This window comes from Haemorhous mexicanus, chromosome 21 (genome assembly GCF_027477595.1).
Source record: "Haemorhous mexicanus isolate bHaeMex1 chromosome 21, bHaeMex1.pri, whole genome shotgun sequence".
NCBI lineage: Eukaryota > Metazoa > Chordata > Aves > Passeriformes > Fringillidae > Haemorhous > Haemorhous mexicanus.
The window spans coordinates 5,295,665-5,316,277 of NC_082361.1; the positions used below are offsets into that span (position 1 = coordinate 5,295,665).

The 20,613-nt window shown below is 51.5% G+C and overlaps 1 long non-coding RNA gene across 3 annotated transcripts in view; it reads right to left on the reverse strand.

Annotated features, from left to right (window-relative positions):
- The window catches only part of LOC132337066 (uncharacterized), an 80,981-nt gene that overhangs the window by 47,380 nt on the left and 12,988 nt on the right, over positions 1-20,613 (reverse strand). The window contains exon 2 of one of the 3 annotated variants that reach the window (XR_009489056.1): positions 7,326-7,413. The exons of the other annotated variants lie outside the window; for them this stretch is intronic. This is a non-coding gene — a long non-coding RNA (uncharacterized LOC132337066). The remainder of the gene's footprint in view (positions 1-7,325; positions 7,414-20,613) is intronic. 3 annotated transcript variants of the gene reach the window in all.

The window sequence follows — 20,613 nt, forward strand, 5'->3', positions numbered from 1 at the left end:
AGAGTGTCTGACTACAGCCCTAAGGGCTGTCACAACAGATAAAACCTCAGCCAGGATTCGCAGTTTGAGCTCCTGCACGCTAATGCACAGCAGAGCTAAAAATACCGACGTGTGGAAAAGCAGAGGCTGCTGTTGCTGCCTCCCGAGCTGATGGCAGGCTCCAGCTTCCCAGGCAGCCCAGAGCAGCCAGATGCATGGCCTCAGAGGGGGAACTGCAGCCCCAGAGAGGGGCAGGGGCACCCGGGGGTCCCCCCCAGCACCCGGCTGCAGGGCAGGCTCTGCCCATGCAGTGCCCGGCTGAGCCATCTCGGAGAAAGATCTGGGTTAGGTTTGTGCTGATGTGAAGTAAAATATCTGGGCCACGAGCTTTGTGCTCTGCAGGCAGAGGGATGGCAGTGCAGGGATGGAGCAGCCTTGGGGAGAGCGGCTGACGCCAGAGAGAGGGAAGGATGGAGCCTGTGATGAGGAGGAGGATGCAGAGAGGCTTCAGGAGATGACAAAGAGGCGGGCCAGTTCCAGAGCCCCAGCTCTGGGGCTGCAAAATAAGCAGCCCAGTGCTAATCCCCAGAGTCGGCCTCGTGTGAGATGGGAACGAGCTCGTGGCTGTGTTGTCACACTATGTCCCAATTTTTGCAGCCATCTTCGCCCTGTCTGAGGCCCAGGAACAGGAACATGCTTTACCATGCACTTAAATTCCAGCATGCACCAAAAGTCTCTTTCATTCAGTGGAGCTGAAGGACGAGCTCAAGGGTTCTCACCTCATTAGCTGCCTTCATCAAGGTCAGTTCTCTGAACTGGGGCTGGCTCAAGGCCCCCACCCAAACCTGGGGAAGACACCTGGCTGTCCCCAAGCTGTCACATCTCCTCCTGTAAATGCAAAGCCCACTGCTCCTGGGGACAGCCATCCTCCAAAGTGCTGATTAACACCAGGTATGGAGCAGACACCACTCTCCCTGCGTCAGGTTTGTGTGGTCCCCATCCAGTGGAGCAGCTGCCTGCCCAAAGGCCCCAGCACTGCTGCCCAGGAAGGGCTTGGTCTAATTTTGGAAACCATCAGGACAGTGGGGACTCTGATAGTCTCCCTCAGCTCAAGGCCAGAATTCTTCTCTCATGTTCTGCATGCTCTGCTCAGTCCTGTGAGTGGGACAGACATGACCATCTCAGGGGCACTTCACCCCAGGACATGGAGCCCAAACTTGACCTCAGAGCACCAGAAAGAGTCTCCAGAACTCTGCTGCCCTGGTTAACACAGCCTGCACTGACTTCCTTGTAGGAATCAAATCCTCTCCAAAATCAGGGGGGACCATCAATCAGCACCCCTGCTCCAGCCCAGTATTGCACTTCCTGCACTGCTGACACACTTGCAGAGTTCAGAGCCCAATTACCCTACACATCCCCCAATTCCTTTTCCACTCACAGTCACATTCAGGACACCAGTGCAAAGTCTCTGTGGATCTGTCTCAAGTTGCATTATCAGCACATTTAGTATTTTCATCATGCTTAGGACATGGTCCCCTACAAAAGGCCAATTTATTTTGAAAGTAAACCATGCCTTAGGGGCTGCCCTTTCCAGCAGGCAGCACCTTTGGCAGGCAGAGAGTCCTGTTATACCCAATAGCACCAACCCTGCCCTGTCCTGGGGCACACACCCAGAGAAGGAACTGCCCCAGCTCCAAGAATCCAAATTTCTCATTGTCTGGATGGGCTATTTTCACCACACCAGTGCAAGCCATGATAGCAAATTGGTTCTTGAATAATAACTACTATTTAGATTAATTAATTGATGTTTCCATAGTGTGTTGAGGAATTAAAAAGAGGGGGAGGTAAAGGAGGGAGCAAATCAACAAGAAAAAAGCGTTACCTAAGGCCAGGGAATGAATGCCATGCAGGAAGAGAGCAGCAGGTTGTTATAGTAATTATAATGTCAGTATTTATGGATGAGGCCAAGAGGGTTCCCCCAAGCACTGACTGCAGCTGGGTCTGTCTGTAACCAGCCCCACTCACACAGAATGGGGCAGGAACACTCCCTTCCTGCTCCCAGCACAACCCATCCAAGCTGAGCATCAGCCACTCCTCTGTAAGTCGTTTTGCAGCATGACAAACTCCTAAAACAAAAAAATCTGGCTTTCCCCCCACCCCCCATCCAGCTTCCAAATCAAGTAGACACTTGCCAACCAGCCAGCCCAGCCCCACACTTCTAGTATTTCAAGGGTGCTTCCAGCCCTCTTTTTTTGCTGCACACAAGCACATTCTTATTATCTCTACAGTAGATATATAAACCTTACACATCACCATCCAGCTATAGCCCAGTGTTGGCAAATATCACAGCACCATCACAAGGTGTTGCACAACCTTTTGACTTCCAGAAAGCCCCTGCTCCCAGAGCCATGAAGTTATAGAAGAAAAATTTAAAAAAGAAAAAACCAAACCTCTTCTTTCATTAAACAGGAAAATCCTCAGCCCTCATGGTTAGAGGCAAAGACTTGAAAATATGAGTTCTGAAAATACAGCTCCTAACCACACAGGAAAGGGAAAACACATAGAAATCAGAATTTTTCACACAAGTTTTATAGCAGATTTCTGATCTGGGGGCAACAACTGGCATTACAATCACGCTCCTTATGTGCTTACATTTGAGCACACAAAGAGGAGAGCTCCCAACAGAGCAGCACTGACAACCAGGAGCGTTTTTCCAAACAGAGTCAGCTCCAGCAAAAATCCAGATGTCCATGGAGATATCCATGACCCAGACACGATCCCTCTAACAAGGAGCCCCATGGCCCAGGGATGTCAGACATGCAGACCCCCTAACAAAGACTGCAGCCCCACCTATGACTCTCAAAAATCCCCAGTTTCTCATCCCTTTGGCCCAGAAGGTCACTGGTACCCACCAACTTTCCTGCTGACCAATTAGGCAGCTTCATCATCAAGATGTTAACTGAAAACCCTCCAGAGGCAGCTGCACCAGCTGTGACCACTTGAGATGGTCTCACAATTTCAGCCCTTCTGAGGAAACAGGCATTCCCACAATTCAGAAACCCCAAACCCTGCCTCAGCCCAAACTCCTAAAGATGCTCCCCTTGAACACTCCTGTCCCGAATTCATCAGGCCTCTTTGCCAGCTCTGGCCTCTTGAAATTCTGCACACTAATAAAATCCTAACTAATTTACATCCAAGATGGGGAGTGAGTGGCAGCTGTTGCTATAGAAACCCTCTCCTGAGCCCTGGCTCCTGGTTGCTGCTCCAAGCTGAGAGACTGGAAGCCAGCTTAGAGCCCAGTCCTGATGCCACTGGTACCTCCCATGGTTTCCAGCCAGTCCCACATGGGCTGAACCCACTGCTGCTGCCCCAGGTCCCACTGCAGCAGGGAGGACATGGTGGCCACCACAACCACCAGCCAGCCCCTGGTGTCCTGTCATCCCCCGGGCTCTGCATTTCCCACCCTCCATCACTGAAGGGTCTTCTTTGCCTTTAACCACCAGCTCTTGGAACCAATGGCTGCATGACAAACCCCTCTCTCACTTGGAGAAAGGAAGATAAAGATGAAAACAAAGCAGAATTGCTCCCTGAGCTGCCAGACTTTGGGAAAATACTGGAAAACCCAAGTTGAGGATCCCACCAAGAGAAGGAAAACTTGTAATGTGTTTAACACTTAATGAAGATCTGCTTTTTCTTAAGTTGGACTGATAATTATTCAGTGCATGGCCTCTGGAGGGGTTAATGCTTTGGGCAGATAACAGCACCTTACACAAAACCCTCCTCAGCTCTGAGCAGGCTGTGCCTCAGGTCTTTGCTTTACAGAAGGAGCTCAGCTTACAGCATGAAACCTGCGCTGATCACCAGGGCTGCACCAACAGCTTTGCTGGGAATGGAGACACCACATCTCCATGGTGAAGCATCCAGGAGTGAGCTTCTTCAGCAGAAAAACAGAGGACATCACCTCCCTGAGGAAGGGAAGGAAGGAGTTCCCCTTTCAGAACAGCAACAGAGGATCCAGAGTGACTGTTCCACCTCCCTCACACCAGAGCCAGGCAGTGACACCACCATGGGTGCTGCACACTGAGCTCTGCTCACAGCCCCTGGATGCAGACTGGGGGACAGTCACTGTGTGCTCCATGGGGCTGGATCCTGCTCTCAGTCACCCCCTGCACAGCTGCAGAGAATCCTGCACTGACACACCAGGGAGGGTGGAGGAGTGGTGAACACACACATCATGGACACGTGCTGTGGGGTGAATGAGCTTCCTCCCCATGGATGGGTTCCTCAGGTCTTCCTGGGGGCAGGATCCAGCTCACAGCGCAGATGCTCCTGGGCCAACTCCTTTTTTCCCTTGGTTGAGATGTCAAGGATGTATGAAGGTTGCTCAGAGGAGACGTCTCCCTTGTCCCCTCCGTATGTGCTGTGACACATGGACACCGTGACCAGGATTGGGGTGGCGGAAGCTCCTGGCCCAGCACCCTGTCCCCAGGGACAGACGTCCCTGGCATACCTCAGGAGTTATTTATTCCTGCCTCCAGCCCTCAGCTGCCTGCTCTGTCACACAGGGAAAAACTGACTCAGACCTTCCCAAGATAAGGCGACCACATCTGCAGCCCAGCTCCCCAGGAATGCAATCAAAATAGCGACCGGCAGCCCCGGCGGGGGAACGAGGGGGGGCAGCATTTTTTGCTGTCGACTCCGACCCCCTGATGGACTGTTGCCATGGAAAGCCGGCAGCCAGCAGCCCCAGCTGGGGTCTGCTGAAGGATTTTTCCTGCTTGGCCTGAGGCTAGGGCAAGGGGAAGAGGGGAAGAGCTTGCATCTGGCTGCGACAGCCCTGCCCTGCTAGCAGGTGTGGAGCTCACTTCCCTCTTGGCTAGAGCATCCCGAGATGGTTTGTGATCCAGCATGGCTCAGATGCTGCTGGGCTGTGTTTGAATCCTGGTGCAGGAGCATGGATAATAAACCCAATAAATTCAGCTCAGCATTAATGACAGAGGGACCAGGGAAGGGAAGAGAGATGGTAACCTCAGACAGGGCTGCCATCCTCTGAGTTGGTGAGGTCACTGGGGCACTCATCCAGCTCCTCTCCCCTTCAGCCCATTTCCAATCCCTCATTTTTGCATGAAGAATTAGGACAGTAATTTCTCTCCTGCAGAGAAAAACAATACAGGAGCTGAAGCCGACCCCTTGCAGGCTGCCTGAGCAGGCTGACGTTTGGGGAAGATTTGTACAACTTTCTTACTGTGAAAAAACCCCCATGGCTTGAGGTTGCATGGAGCTGGGCACTGCATGGTGGTTGCTTGCCCCGGAGCACTGAGATGAGGTGGAAAAGGCCACAGCCTGAAGCTGCTTATTTACACCAGAGCCTGGATCAGGCACTGCAAAATCTGCTGCCAGCAGCAAGCACCCAGAGGAGCTGCCACCCCTCCCGTTGCCTCGCCGGGAGCTGGCAGGAGGGGACGGACAGCTGCTTCTCCATAATCATCTCTCCACTACTGACAACATGCTGGAGCTCATTTTCAGAAGACACCTTGGGAAGAAGAATGCATTTACAACAGCAGAAGCACCAGGAAGAGCATCTCCTTCCAGAAAGCCAAAGATGCAGCAAAATAAAATGTCGCTTCTTGTTAACCCTCGCCTATACCTGAGCAAGCAGGACAAAAGTTGCTGGTCAAATCCTACCCACATTCACAGTCCTGAGTGGATTGGCTCAGTGGATTGGCTCAGTGGCTCTTTGGATACCTTAGTAACTGAAAATCCTCCCTGAAGGAGGGACCATGCCCCGGTTTGAAGCCAAGATTTGCTTTCCCAGATACCTGCTGAGATCATGGTCCCAGCAATCACCATTCCTGGCACCTCGCAGCTGTCCAGCACATGTGTGGCATGCACGGCATCCAGGATGGGGGATGAGGTGCAAAAACCAACAGCTAGCAATCCCAGCCCAGCTCTAGTTTTAAAAAGCTTCCCTGGCCCAGCAGGAGAAAGGAGAGCTGGAGAAGGTGAACGGAAAGGGAGGTGGAACACCACCTGCGTATTGATCTGACGATATGAAATGGGTTTTTCTTCTGGTTCCTGAGCTGGAGACAGGAACCTATTGAATGCAAACCTCAGCTCTCCCGCTGCCCTGGTTTTAGCCACTCCAGGCTGCTGTTTAATTAGATGAGCATTAGCAGGAAGGCAGCTGGGCAGCGGGGAGGGGCCAGCTTTCCACACCCCACGGTCACCCACCCGATGTGAGCATGCTGCTGTCAAAGGCACCACTCAGTTCTACCTGCCCAGGCATCCTCCCAGCTTCCCCAGCAGCCAGGCTGAGCCAGCCAGGAGACTGCCCCAGACACACCAGGGAGCAGACCTGGCTGATCCTCGAGCCATTGGGACCCCAGCAGCCCCAAACAATGCAGTCATTAACCCTTTCCCCTTAAATTTCCAGCAGTCCCACACAAAGCCCAGCAATGGGACAGGGTTTCCTCTTGCATCAGCCTCAGGTTCAGCTCAGTAATGACCTGGGAGCCAAGGAGGCTGGAGTGTGGAGCAGGCTGTATCCTATCTGGGAGAAATTACAACAAAGTTGTGAAGGATTTGCAGCTATTTTCACACTCCTTTTCCCAGATTAACACATGGATCCACTTTCTGTTCAGCAGTCTGAGAGCGTATTGTTTTGTCTCTGTCGCAACCTCGCACTCCCACATCCCAGAGCTTTCCAGCGCCCCACTGATGGCTATGGGATATCAACAGGAATGGAGGAGCTCACTTTAATTAGCGTGCACTTCTTAATTGGGCTGCAAGCTCCTCAGCAAGTCAGATTGTATTTTATCTTCATTTTACAGACCTGGGAGCAAGGAGACAGCAGGAAGACCAAGGAATATGACCAAGGGTAGTCAGCAGGATGGGCAGCAGAGCAATGGAGAGATGCTGAGCTCCCCTACCCCCATTATCTGCACTGAACCCAGCACTGACAGTACCTGGTGACAGCTCACCAAAGCCCTCTGTTTGCAAGGAATAACAGGAAGATCCCATACCCACCTGCATTAATCAGCGTCTCTCCCTTGCTATCAGTGGAGCAATGCCGATTCAAGAAAACTGGGTTAGATCCACATTTATATTAGGATTCAACACTCACAGGTTAAGAGAAGTTCCCCCAACTATCTGACTGATGCCAAATCCCACCAGACAAAACACCCTGATCAGATGGGGTTTTATGTCAAGGTTTTACCAGTGACGTGGGACAAGCTCTTATTGCCTGTTGTAAAATAAACTGTGCCACAACACCAGGATGCAGCTGTTTCTGCTGCTTTCAGCAGAAGACATTATCTGTGGTACAGATAAACCCAGTTCTGCCTTACCTGCAGCCCCTCCACAGCAGTGTCAGCACTCAGCTCACTGCTATCAGCACATCTGCAACACATCCATGCTGGAGCAGCCTCATGCCTGCTGGTTTGGAGAGAGAAAGCCAAAGTTATGCATTGTCCTTCTCCAGTGGAGCTCTGGTCTGGCTGGTCAGAACTGGCTGTGGTGGGAGCAGGAGCTCTCAGCTTTGGTTTCTCATCCTCCTTTTCTGTCCCCATCTCTTTCCGTGCATACTCGTTCCCAGAGCAGCATGGAAACACAAGGAGAATTAAATGGCTCAGAGCTCCTAGGTCAAAAGTGGCACAACATGGAGCAACAACCCCATGGTTAATGCATGTCCCCCTTGCTCTCTTACTGTTCCTCATCACCCTTGAGACAATGATTTCATGCTGCATCTGCCCAGTGAGAGATGTTAGACAGAGATGCACAACCCACCACAGGAAGATGCTGTGTCCCAGCTCTAGCCCAGCAAGCTCCAACCAGCCATGTGTTGTTCACCCCTAGGTCTGAAACCCCTTCATCTAGATCAGGAAATGCATTGACCAAAACCTATGGAAAATAAGGGGAAATTGGGAGTAAGGAGCCTAAAGGTCAGTGGAGACTGGCAATGCTGAACCTATCAGTTCTGGGATGTGCTAGAATGTCTGGTGTTGGCTCTGGGATTGATATGCTTCCATGCTGATGGGAATGCAAGCTCAGAAGGTCTTCCCTTAGGACAAACCCAAAGGATACATTTTCCCTGCTGTATCACAAGACTCAAGGCAACAGCCCCCACGCATGACATGCTTCGACTGCTAATCCCCACCAGGGCACATATGAGCCTTGGGAACCTCTCACAAGAAAAGCAGTGAGCACATCCCACTGAGCAGAGATGGAGCTCCAGCAAGAGCTGCAGGAAGCTCTGCCAACACCTCCATGCAACCAGGCAACAGTCCACAAGCAGAGAGAAGGAGAGCTACAGGCTCCGACGTCCCCCTCCAGCTCCCAGCATGACTCACACCGGTTGCCATCAAGAAGTCAACATTTGCATGCAGCCACCCCACGGTGGAATGAGAAGCTCCCTCAGCTATTTGCTGGCTCTCTGGGGGAGGGCAGCAAGCAGTGGGACCTCAGGGGCCAGTGTGGTACCAGATGGCAAACTCTGGCATTTCCACAGGCATCTCCAGGCTGCTACCAACGCGGTCCTTATGTGCAGCATACCCCAGACGATGCTCCGTGCAAATGAGATGTTCAAAACAGAGAAGCGAGTGGGGCACCCGGTTCCTATCAGATTTAGTTCTCCTTCAGCTTCTCTAAACTCGCAGCCTCAGAGCTCCACACCCTCACTAAGCTCTGCATAGAATTAGCCCGACACAGAGCGGTCGATTCCGGCTTGCGAGCAGTTCACACCCACTCGACACACCCTGCTCGGCACAGAGCGAGTGTGAGCGCACAGAGCCGGCTCAGCCCTGAGCTCTGGCAGCCCCAAAACCCAACACATCCACAGGCACTTTCTCCCAGCATGGATGCACCCACGGATGTGCTCTCCAGAGCGGGGTGGCTGCTCCTGCAGGCGTGTGAAAAGGCCCAGCTTGGAAGACAGGGGGTAATTATATGCCAGAGGAGCAGCTGATTCAAACCCTTCCTGACCCCAGGCTGAAGAGTTCTCCTGATCGATCAAGAAGATGCTCTTTCATTTTCCTCAAGCGTTTCGCTGATGGATGGAAAAATCAATGCCCCATAGAGGAGTCTGGAGGGGGGTGGAGCAAGGGGAAGAAAGGGAGAGAAAGGGAATGAGGAATGGAAAGGAAGAGAGGGGAGAGAGGAGAGCGCTGTGGGAAGCAGGGGCTGCTGGGAGGGGTGGTGGGAAGGCAGGTGGGCTGGCAGCACCTATGGCTATCACCTGCACCTGAGGTTTGGGATCTCCTCCCCACATGGAGGACCATGGGCAATGCAAAGCTTCTCCCAGCTGCACATCATGGAGCCAGGGCACTGCCAAGAGCCTCCATCAGACTGGTGCCTTTCCATGCCAAACACTGCTCCTCCAGCACTGATGAAGGGCCCAAATCTGTGCCATGGGGTCCCCCCTGCAGCAACATTGCTGGTTTCCATGGAAACACCTTCCAGTTACCCATATGGAGACAGCCCTGGTACCCACAGTCAGGAGATCCTCAAAGTCCACAAGCCTTTTTCCTAAAATTCCCCATTACTTTGTTTTTCCTTAAAATTTCCTGCTGAGATCCTCTAGCTCTGACTCACTATGTGGGTGCAGTTCAAGCACCATCTTTGGGTCCCATCCTGCCCACACAGCTCTGCAGGGTGCCCCGGGCTGGGACAGGATCCCTAGTGTCTCTGTGCCACCAGATCCTGCAATTCCAGCATATTGCTGGGCAGAGATACTGCCAAAAAGGATTTTATTCCTTGGGGGCAAATCTTTGCTAAAGAACAAGCTAAAATCTATTCAGCTCCTCAGTTTAGGAGTGCTGTGGTTTTCAGAGAGGGGGTCAAGCCCCTTCATTCATACTTGCCAACACCAGCCACTGGAAAGGACACCCATAAATCTCCCCTTGGATCAGGGGAAAGCCAGGCCCACACCACTGGACACAGATGAGGTAGCAGCTTGCCTTAAACAGTTGGGGTTTTCCAGTGTTTTCTTCCCTATATCCTATTAATAATTAACACAACTGCAATGAGACCAGCTTTTAAGAGGCTTCACTGCCATGGGCTGTGTTACAGTCCCTCTTTCAGGAGCAAAGGTTTGTCTGTTACCACTGGAAACAAGGAAGGCTCCAGTCTCAGCCAGGGATGTTGTCCTCATGGGAACCTGACTCTGTGTCCCCAGTGGGCTGAGCTGATCCATCATGCTGCCAGAGCCCAGGTGAAGGAGTCCTGCCAAGGCAGCCCATCCTCTGCTCCTTCCCAAAATTCCACCCTGTGTCAGAGACACCTCACTGGGCCATTTTGAGCTTTCCACATTCTTTTCAAGGCTGACCTGGTGTGTGCTCAGGAGGACAAGCTAATACTCTCCCTCAAGATGGGATTTGGAGGTCAAAGGACAGAGTCTGGGGGTCGTGGGTGGTCTCTGCCTGCTGATGAAGAACCCCATCCCCTGGCACCTCCAAAACAGCGAGTGAGCAAAGCCAGAGCAGCACATTTTAGGCAACTCTGGGGTAGTATTGCAGGATCTCCCTTTCTGAAGAGCTCCTCATAGATCACCCAGCTCCCAGCTGCCCGGATCTCCCTTTCTGAAGAGCTCCTCATAGATCACCCAGCTCCCAGCTGCCCAGATGACCACGCTGTGACAGGCTGGGAACAAAACTCCGGGCTATCCAGGAAGAAAGGACAAGGTTTCAAGCTGTCCCCAAAATCTAGGATTTGGTTCCAGTGATCTGCATGCCTCCAACACCCTGCTTGGGAGAGAAACAAACAGAAAAGAAGGGATGTGATAAAAGCAACCCCCTCGGCCCAGCCAGCCCTGTCTCCCAGCAGTGGCCCACCCCCAGCCCAGGCTGGGGCCCCACTGGCCCCACGCAGAGCGGCCACACCAGCCCAGCTGGTTGGGGGAGGCAGAGCAGGGCCTGCAGCAGCCCTGGCAATAAACAGCTTCCACATGCTCGTGCCGTGCTGAGCCCTCAGCCCCGACATACCAGCACACTTATTCATTCCTGTGCGAGGGGCTGAGGCAGCACCATGGGCTGCAGCCCCTCCTGGGACAGGGTCCTGTGAGCCCCGGTGGTCCCTGGGCTGTGGGTAGCCAGAGGTGCCCATGCCACAGCTGTGCCACAGTACCAGTGGTGCTGCAGAAGCCCCAGACCAGCAAACACCCAGTGTAACTGTGGGCTCCAGGGCTGGCAAACCTCCTCGAATCTCACTTTAATTCGACCCCCAGTTTTTCTCATCCCTCACTGTCTGCATCCCTCCAGGCCATCATGCCAATCTTCTCCTTCACTGAGGACCAGTTCAAACCCATACCAGCCTCTCCCCCCACAGCAACACAGTCCTGACCCTCCCTTGTTCTCTGTCCTCTCAAATTAGGGTTGGGAAAGTGTTTCACCCCCAGCCCTGAGGCAGAGGGGGATCAGTGCCCTGCAGAGCCTGCAGCTGTGAGGATGTCTGGGACACAGCACCCAACAAGATCCCGGTGCTGTTCCATCCCGGTTGGGACTGTCCCATCCCACGGCCTCTGGGGATGATAAACCCCCTTTAGAGGCAGAGAGCAGGCAGGGCTCCAGCTCGCTGGCACCCTGGTGGGTTTATGAGGAGATTTTTTAGCAGCACCAGGAACAGTCCCCGGATTAGAGCTCCAGCTTCAAAAGGAGCTGCCGAGCGCGAGAGCCGAGGGCTGGAGTCGCTGCGGCTGAAAAGGGAATGCTGCACATTATAAATAGCTGCTCACTGGCAGCACATCTGTTTCAGACAGCGGCTCGGGAAGGCTGTGCGTGTTCTGGTTTGGCTATTTTGGGGGAAAGAGATTTGAAACTCACTCATTATTATTGTTCACCCAAGAGATGCCTGTTTCTCCTTTGCCTTTTCAAAGTGGAAAGCAAAACGAGGTGAGTTTCAAAGCACACAGTGGCATAAGGTTCTCTGGGAACTGCAGCTCTCGCTGTGAGAGGGTACAAGCACCCCAGTGACACTCAATGGGTAGTGCCACAAAATAAGGCTGGCCATGGGACAAGGAGAGCACAGCTCTTGTCACTGCTCAGCCATAAGCCACCTTTCAGCCTTGGGAGCTGTAGGGTAGGAGGGAGACAGGCAGCTGCAGGCAGCAATGGGGCCAAGGGCAGGTGTCGAGGTGAGGCAGTGAGTGACACTCCCCATAATAGCGTGGGCTCACCTGCACCCACCAGATGGGACTGCCTTGTGGCCCTGTTGATGCCACCATGTACCCCCACAGCTCTGGTCCATCTCTGCACCACAAGAGTTGCCAGACCTGCTCTAGGATCAACAACAGTGCAGAGGAGCAAGGACCCGTGTCAGACTGAAGGCCACAGCCCCAAGAAGGGTCTGGAGCCATCAGGGCAGAGGACAAAGGGATGTCCCAAGCCTGGCTGCCCCATCCCTCAGAGGGCTGACATCCCACAAGAGCCCACACCAAGGAGATGTGGGGTGCTGCTGAAGCCAGCACGCCCGGGGGCAAGCAGAGGAGGATGAGAAGCGTCCAAAGTCGGGTGGCGTTGGAGCAGCCCCGCGGTGCCCAGCCCGGCCCAGGCGCTCCCGTAGAGCCCAGCAACGGCTCATTAATCACTCGGCACCACGGCGGGATGGAGGCCCTCGCCTACCGCCGCCAATCCCCGCGCCGTTACCACAGAAACAACCCTCACCCTGCACAGGCTTCAAAGGGTTTTGTGCGTGTGCCTGTGTGTGCTGCTCCGTCTCCCCCCTCCCCTTGTTGTTTTTTGTGTGCGTGTACGCAAGAAAGAGTTGGGTTTTTTCCTCTTTCTCGGGAAGCGTTTGGCACCAAGGCTCAGATCATGTGAAAAGCAAGGGCAGGATAGACAGACAGACAGATGAAGCAGGAGAACCAGCCACGATAGCCCAAAGGCTGGGGGGGTCTTCTGAAAGGAGAAGGAGAAAGGTTGGGGGGCATGGAGGCAGCTGTGGTGCTAACGAGTCAAAAATAAATATTTATATGGGTAGAGTTTTAAAACCCTATTTTGCATTGTTATAATAAATTATTCATCTGCTTGTTTCTCCCTGCCCGCCTCTCATGGTAGGGATCTGTGAAAGGGGATGATGCTGCAGGGAGAGTGAAGGGGGTCATGGCTGACCAGGACCCTGGACCCCTCCAGCACCTCAGGGAGAGGAGGCAGGGAAGTTTGGGGAGGGAAGCAGGGACAGCACAGATGTGGCTGGACCCCAACACAATCATGGCAGTGCCAGATGGGGAAGGGTAAGGAGAGGTGGGTGTCAGGAGCAAGCAGTTGAAGGTGCCCAGGGGACTGCAAAACCTTCCAGCCAGCAGTGTCAGGAACAATGTGGCTGCTCATGTGCTTGCTTTGGATGGAGCCCTCTGTGAGTTTTGGGCTTCCTAATTTTTGTTTTGGCAAAGACAGCAGTTTGGCTGATGCCCTGCAGTGTCCTGCTGAGGAGGTGGGGATCGGGAGCTCTGCAAGGAGTCCTGCTTCCCTGATTCCCCCAAATCCCCAGCTTCCTGCATGTCCTGGTGTACCACTGAGGGTGGGCACACACCTGCTGGCAGTGGTACAGCTCCCATCCCTCGTGCCCACACTCTCACAGTCAGACCAAGAGCTGAGCCAAAGGGAGCCCCACACCACCAGCTGAGACAGAGCTTCCAGGAGCCATCAGTACCCTCCCGTCTCCACCTGTGCACTGACAGTGCCAGACACATCCCTCGGCAAAGCTGGCAGCAGCTTCCCATGGAGGGCCTTGACCAGCACTTCTGAGCCTGCCCCCCTGACCCTTCTGGCTGTACCAAATTGTTTGTTTTGTTCACTTTTGCATGTCCTAGTGCTCTGATAGCAGCTGTCATTGCCTCCACCAGTGTATGGGGTTGAAAGAACCACCAAGCACCAAGGAAAGGTTTGGGGAGGAGAGCCTTGCCCTGACTATTTCCAGGCTTGCTGCAATTGCATTTGCCAGAACTGCTGCAACAGAGACAAAAAGCAAGAACAGAGAAAGTGGCTTGCTTGGTTGAGCAAGCCACAAAAAGCCTCTTGCCTAGCTGGAGGCTTCCATCACATGGAAGGGAAGGTAAGAGGGCTGAAGAGGATGAAAAATTATCTTCTGGATCACCCCACTATCCCTTGACCCCAGCCTCTCCTGACACCTACTCATCTCACCTGCCCTTCCCAGCAGCCTCCTCTGGTGCTACACCCCCAGGATATCTGAACATGAAACCTAAATCTCTCTTGTACTATAGTTTAAGCCCATAATTTCTTGTCCTACCCACCATAGGACATGGAGAATCGTTTATTCCTGTCCTGTTTGCAGCAGCCACTGACATATTTTTGAAGGCTGTTATCACATTTCACCTTCAGTCTTAGACCTTTTCATGAAAGATGGAACAGAAACACGAGTTTGTGACGGGGAGGAAGGACAGAATAACAAAGAGGTTTTTCTGGATCACACGTAGAAAACAGTAAAGGCAGGGAGCCAAGGAATGAGCAAGGAGAAGCCTGCAACACCCTGAAGGATCTTCAGTGCCACCAGCCAAGCCCAGAACACAAAGGGAGATGCTGGAGACAGCAAGGAGGAAAAGTGAGGACACACCTGGACAAAATGGGCCTGGGATTCCCATGCAGGGTGATGTGGCAGTGCCCAAAAAGGGTGTTTTAGGACTTGGCTGCAAGCAGGAAAGGAGCCAGCTCGACTTACATCTGATGGTACCAGTATGAAAGGCAGGTAATGTGCCAGCTTGGCCCTAAGATGCAAGGAGGACAAGAGACATGAACAACAGACACACAACAGTGTGTTCCAATATGCTTATCATGCCTTTGCACGGCTGCACGTGTCAAAAGTACTTTCCAGAAGGAGATAATCTAATTTGATAAGGGAGAGGGTAGAGGAATGACACTGTGGGCACAGATATCAGGAGCAGAAAACAAAGGAGAGACTTCGGCAGGCAGCTGCTACAGACCCCCAGGACTGGAGGAGAGAAAGAAAGAACAAAAAGATTCCTGAACCAAGTATCAAAGAGCTCACAAACACAGGATATTTGTACTCAGGGGGCACTTTAACCACCCAGACATCTGTTGGGCGACACACACATCAAAACATAGTCAGAATGGTTCCTTCGTTATGTAGAGGACAATTTACAGATGAAGGAAGTAGAAAGGCTCCACGAATCTACTCGCCAATAAAAAGGCACTGTTCAAAAAGCTACAGTAATAGGGGAAGTTTGGAGCCTGTGATCACAAGCACAAACCCACCAGAGCGAGGACACGGCAGCACAAGACACTTCACAGCAACTACGGTGGAAGAGGAACTGAGGGACAGGCAGGAGCAGGGGCAGGAGCTGCACTTGTGCCCTACCAGAGCATGATTGCTGATAAGGGACAGGATAAACTTCCCAAATGTGATGGAAAGAAAAGAAGCAGAAAGAGCAGCCCTTTGTGTCAGAGACAGCCCTGAATGCGGGCTGTGGACCCAGTGAGCAGGGGAGGCTGTGATCCCACCTGGGCTGGCAGCTACGGCATGTCTCAACATTCCCAAAGCAAGCTTCTCCCAGATTCTTGGGGAGGTAAAGGCAGGAGCAGGCAGCTTGTGGAGCTCATCTCTAAACAGCAAGAATTGCCATGCCTGTTGCATAAAGAAAACACACTCCTGCACACCACCACAGGAGCTGAGCACCTCCAAACACCAGGATGCCTCTTAAATATTGCCCTTGGTCCCTCTAACTCTGTGCCAAAAGCAAAGACAAGATCTGAGTTCCACGAGCCACAGCTCCAGCACAAGGTCAGTGTGCTGCCGTGGTTCCCCACAGAGGGACTTTTCCGTGCTACTGCAGGGAAAGGAGTTTCACAACATTGAGCACAAGAGACACAGAACACTCTTACACAACTTGGAGATGCAAAAGTCCACAGATCTGACAAGTCCTATGGCAGCAGAGGGGGTTTCCCAGCATGCAAGGCCCTTTGGCTTCTAGAAACAAAAGTAACTTTGTCCATTAACTCCTGGAAGAAGTTGAGAAAGATCTGGCTTCCACCTAATTATCCATGCTCCATGGACAGAGCCAGGCTTGTGGAGGGCACAGGCAGCAGGAGACGGCCCACAGCTCCCCCTGCCCTGGGATACATGGCCCCCAGCTCTGGGCAGCCTTTCCTGTCCACCCCTAACCAGACATGGCAGCTTTGTAAGACTTTGGCACTCCATAATGGGCTTCAAAACGAACCAGGTTTTAAAGGTGCTTTGAGTTTAAAGATTAAAACAGTGAACGACTTGAAGTGCCTAAAATACACCTGAAAATCTGGCTCTTTGACCCAATTTAAAGTTTCACCGCAGGAGGTGGGAAGCTGCATGAACCTCCATTTCCCCTCCAGAGTCATCTGGGAAATGAAGGGATGTGTCATCCCCTGCTTCCCACACCAAGAGCAAGGACCTCCTCAGCCTTCACAGTTACCTCCAAGCAGATGCAAAACTGGGGATCTGCAACTTCAAATGCCCTAATTAAAAAAAACAAACTATTATCACTGGGGACAGGAAAAGTTCCCCACTTCTTTCCACATTTCCAAAGTTGCTTCCCACATTTTGGGCTTAGATGGAGTGCAGTTTCCCATTTCACTTATAAAATGTATCTCCTGATATACAAGTGTCCAGGGTTCACAGGTGCTGGTTTTGAAGTGCTTTGGAAAAATACAGCTATTAAAATAGGAACGAAAACAAAGTAGCAGCAGCCATATACTACCACCCTTGTAGGGAACTACCCTGGACATCTTGCTTCTTATTTATTAAAATTAAAAAAATAAGCAACCCAGCATTGCTTTCCAGGCCTGAAACACTGATTCAGTTATGACATATGTCTATTTATCAGGAGAAAAGCTGAATATTTCCACTATCACAAGATTATTGCCAGTGCTTAGATTTTTTTTTCCCTAACCTCCAGCTAAAATCCTTTGAAAATGGAATGGCATACAAAATATGCTGCCTGACTCTCAGAGTTGGAGCCCACCCCCCCTTTCTCCCAATAAACAATTTTGCATATATTTAAACCTCCTTTCTCTGGTTTCCCAACTCCTCCACCCTCCCCAGCAAAGAAATTACAAAAATCCGTCATTTCTCTCTTTTCCCCTTGCACCTCCATCTATCAGCGTTTCAAAGGCAGTCTCCTCGAATGCCGAGCAGAGCAGGAGATGGGCAGCAGTAATGGGAATGTGCTCCTGACTGTGCAAACCCACACAGAGAGTGAGGACAGGAGAGACTGCATTTGCATACATATTAAACGAGAGCAGTAAAAAATGCAGACGTGCAAACCATTTGGACATGGCTCGGCTCGGCGATGCGCCCTGCAAGGGAATCAATCTTGTGCCTTCTTAAAGGGAAAAACCTGTTACGGGGAGAAAAGCAAAGCCCAGAGACGTCCGCCCGCAAACACTCGTCAAGGTTTCAGGACAACCCGACCTTCACAGCCATGCAAAGGCTGTTGTGAAGGAGGGTGAGGTCCCAGAGATGTCCAGCTGCTGCCCCTGCCATGGTTCCAACCAGGCAGACTGGTGCCTTTGGTCCTCTTCCCATTATCACCAATGGGAGGAGAGCTGGTGAGACCCTCAACGCCAGCCATGCTTGCACTTGAGCTGAAGCAAGATGTTCTGACAGTAATCAAGCTCTCAGGCGAGGGCAGCACAGAAACATCCCTGAAACAGCCTGAGCTGGGCTCCATGGAAGAAGTAAGTGATGCCTGAATGTGCTGAAAAAGTCCAACCTCTGCATCCCAGTACCTTTCTTGACTGAACAGTGACATCTCTCTTTAGATCTGGATGATCCCAGATATGGAGAGCTCCAGAAATCAAGGCCAAGCTCCATGTCAAGGCCAACATGGAGGGCATGACTCCCCAAAATGGCTCCGGTAAAAAGTTTTTGAGTATCTCTTTGCTGGATCCATGGATTTTCACACTGCTTGACTGCTGCTTGACTGACCCACAGGAGCTGCAACAACAGCATTGCACACACAGGCTTCTCCCATGGTCAGGTTCTACCTTGCCGTGGAATGACCCAACCCAACCTCACCTTCACTTGTCCCAATGCCCTGGTTAAGGATGTTCCCAAGATAGGATGTTACACCCAAGACAACAAGTAAGTACAGTGGAGCTTACGTAGTAGATCATTCCAAAGTGTCTGCAAGGATACGGATCTAACGAGGCAAATCATGCAGGCAAACCTACTGATTTCAAAGTCTGCAGGTTCAGATGCATAAAAAGTGCAAAATCAGTAACTTTTATATTGCCACTCAAGGAACCACAAAGATAAAAGCAATATTCTGGGAGTGAAGATGCCATGAATATTTCTCATCTGCACTTATAAGGGATATTTGGGACCAACGGCTTGATTCTGCGTTAGCCCTGTTCAAATGAGATAATTTACATTCCCTGCTGGCTGAAAACAGGCTGTCAAGGTATTTACTTGTGTCAGGTTTCACTTCCCAGCCACAGCACTAAAACCCACTAGGTGCACCTGAAGGGCAGAGGTCCGGGATCAGGAATGGCAAGGGGGGTCCAGTGAGGACACCCTGACATGGTGTAAGCTCACAAAGTGTAAATGTTCTGCAGGCAATCATGCTATGGTGTATCAGCAGCTGCTGCTTTGCATCACATTCTCTCAGCTTCTCCCTGAAACAGTCCCTTCTGGAAAACCAGGAACTTGCAAAGTTCAGCTGCCCATCCCTGAAGATCCCAAGGCTGCAGACAGACAACTGGACATACCTGCCCACCGAGCCTCACTGTCCTGCAGGGTTTGGCCCCTCTGTCCTGTGGAAAAGGCTGTCTAGAGCCTGCCTTCTCCTCCCTTGTCCAGCTATCCCCTGCTATGGCCAGATCTAATCTAACCACCTGCTTCTTCGTGGCTGACTCACCCTCATCTGCCTTTGCACCTACAGCCCAAAGGACACGCAGGGGAACACGCTGCCAGATCTTCCCCATCAACCTCCAGAAACATCCCTTTTGCCAGGTCCAGCAAGCCCAGGATAGCAAAGCAGTGCTCAGCTATCTTCTGCTCCCTACCACCCTCCAGCTCCTCTAAACCAGGCACTTTTGGGGTGGGAAGGCAAACAAAACAGGCTTCCCAGTAGCCTTTCCAGTGTGGATTCTCTGGTGTCTCACAAGGGTTGAGTTCCCATGCAGCTATCGAGCGCTCGACTCTCTCTTTACCCACCCACCCATTTTCACAAGGCTTGTGGGAGCCACACAAGAGCTCTTTCCTTCAGCCAAATGTAATTGGAACTCGTCGCTGGGTAAGAAACAGGGGGAGGCGGGAACAAATGGAGAGAGAGAGAGAAAAGGAGAGACACGTATGCACACATGCACAGGCTGGATCACAGAGGGCCTGTTCCTTTAAAGAAAGGGGAAAAAAAGAAAGAAAAAAAAAGAAGAAAACAAAACAAAGTAAGACTACAGTGGCAATGTGCACCAGCTGAGCTGTTGACTTGCTTGTGTGCTGCACAGTCCCACCCCTCCACCTCAGCTGCTGGGGATTTACAGGCACAAACAATCTGGGAAGGGCTGGTTCATCTGTACATGGGGGTTTCTACAGCTCCCTGCACAACACCAGCTCCCCTCCCAACAGCAAGGCACAATTTGGAAACATTTTGGGCTGTTAACTATATTCGGATTGAATTTTTTTTTTTTTCAATAAAAATGCCCCTGTGAAAGAGCAGTGGGTGAGAATCTCACAGAGGGAACTCGGGGATTTCCACCCAGAAACTGTCCCCCTGCCTTGCCAGAGAAACATGAAGGCAAAAGAAAGTGGTGTTTGACAAAACAACAGAAAAACAGCTTATTGAATAGCTGTCACTAGACAAGTATAAATATATTAGTGATTGTGTCAATATTAAGCTGATATCAAAGGTGATTAATTTGATAATTGCCTGTGCAGAGGAAAAAAAAAACACAATCAAGTATATTGCCACTGGCATCTGAAACGCCTCCTTTGGTTAAATCAATTTCCTTTTTAACTTAATTTGAGTTAATAGGAAAGTTATGGTGTAACCATAACCCAGAATCACACTCCTCCTTTTATTCCTTTTTTGACTGACCTAATTTTTGCATTGGCCCGCGAGCCTGGAGGAACCAAGGGCTTTATTTTTCAGTTTGGAAAAGTTAAGAGATAGTAGAGAAATGAAAATTGTTTTGCTGAAAAACTTGTCCACAAACCTCCCCAGTGACACTGAGTGCCACCTCCCACGTGTGCCAGGTCCTCCCGCAGGACATGCATCCCAGCAGTAGTCAGTGATGTCAAACTCACCCCGCAAATGGCCCCAAATGACATTTTTAGAGAGGCTCTGTTATCTGAGACTACAAAATTAGCACCATATAACAGCCTTGGTCTGCAGGACTGTTCCTGCCAATGTCAATGGCGGTGCTGTAGAAGATCAAAGGCACAGCACAGTCCTCCAGCAACAGAAAGCACAGCACAGCACAGCACAGTCCACCAGTTTTGGCTGGTGGGAGAACATGGGGGGAGCATGGCAAAGCCAGCAGCAATCCCTTCCCTGGGCAGAAGAAGCCCCAGTGAACCCCAGAAAGCTCCAGAGCAAAAAATCGTTCCTGCCATTTGCTTAAATCAGGCAACTCATGCACAATTCTTTAGGAATAGTCAAGAGATTTATCTAGAAAATCAGCACTAAAAGCATTG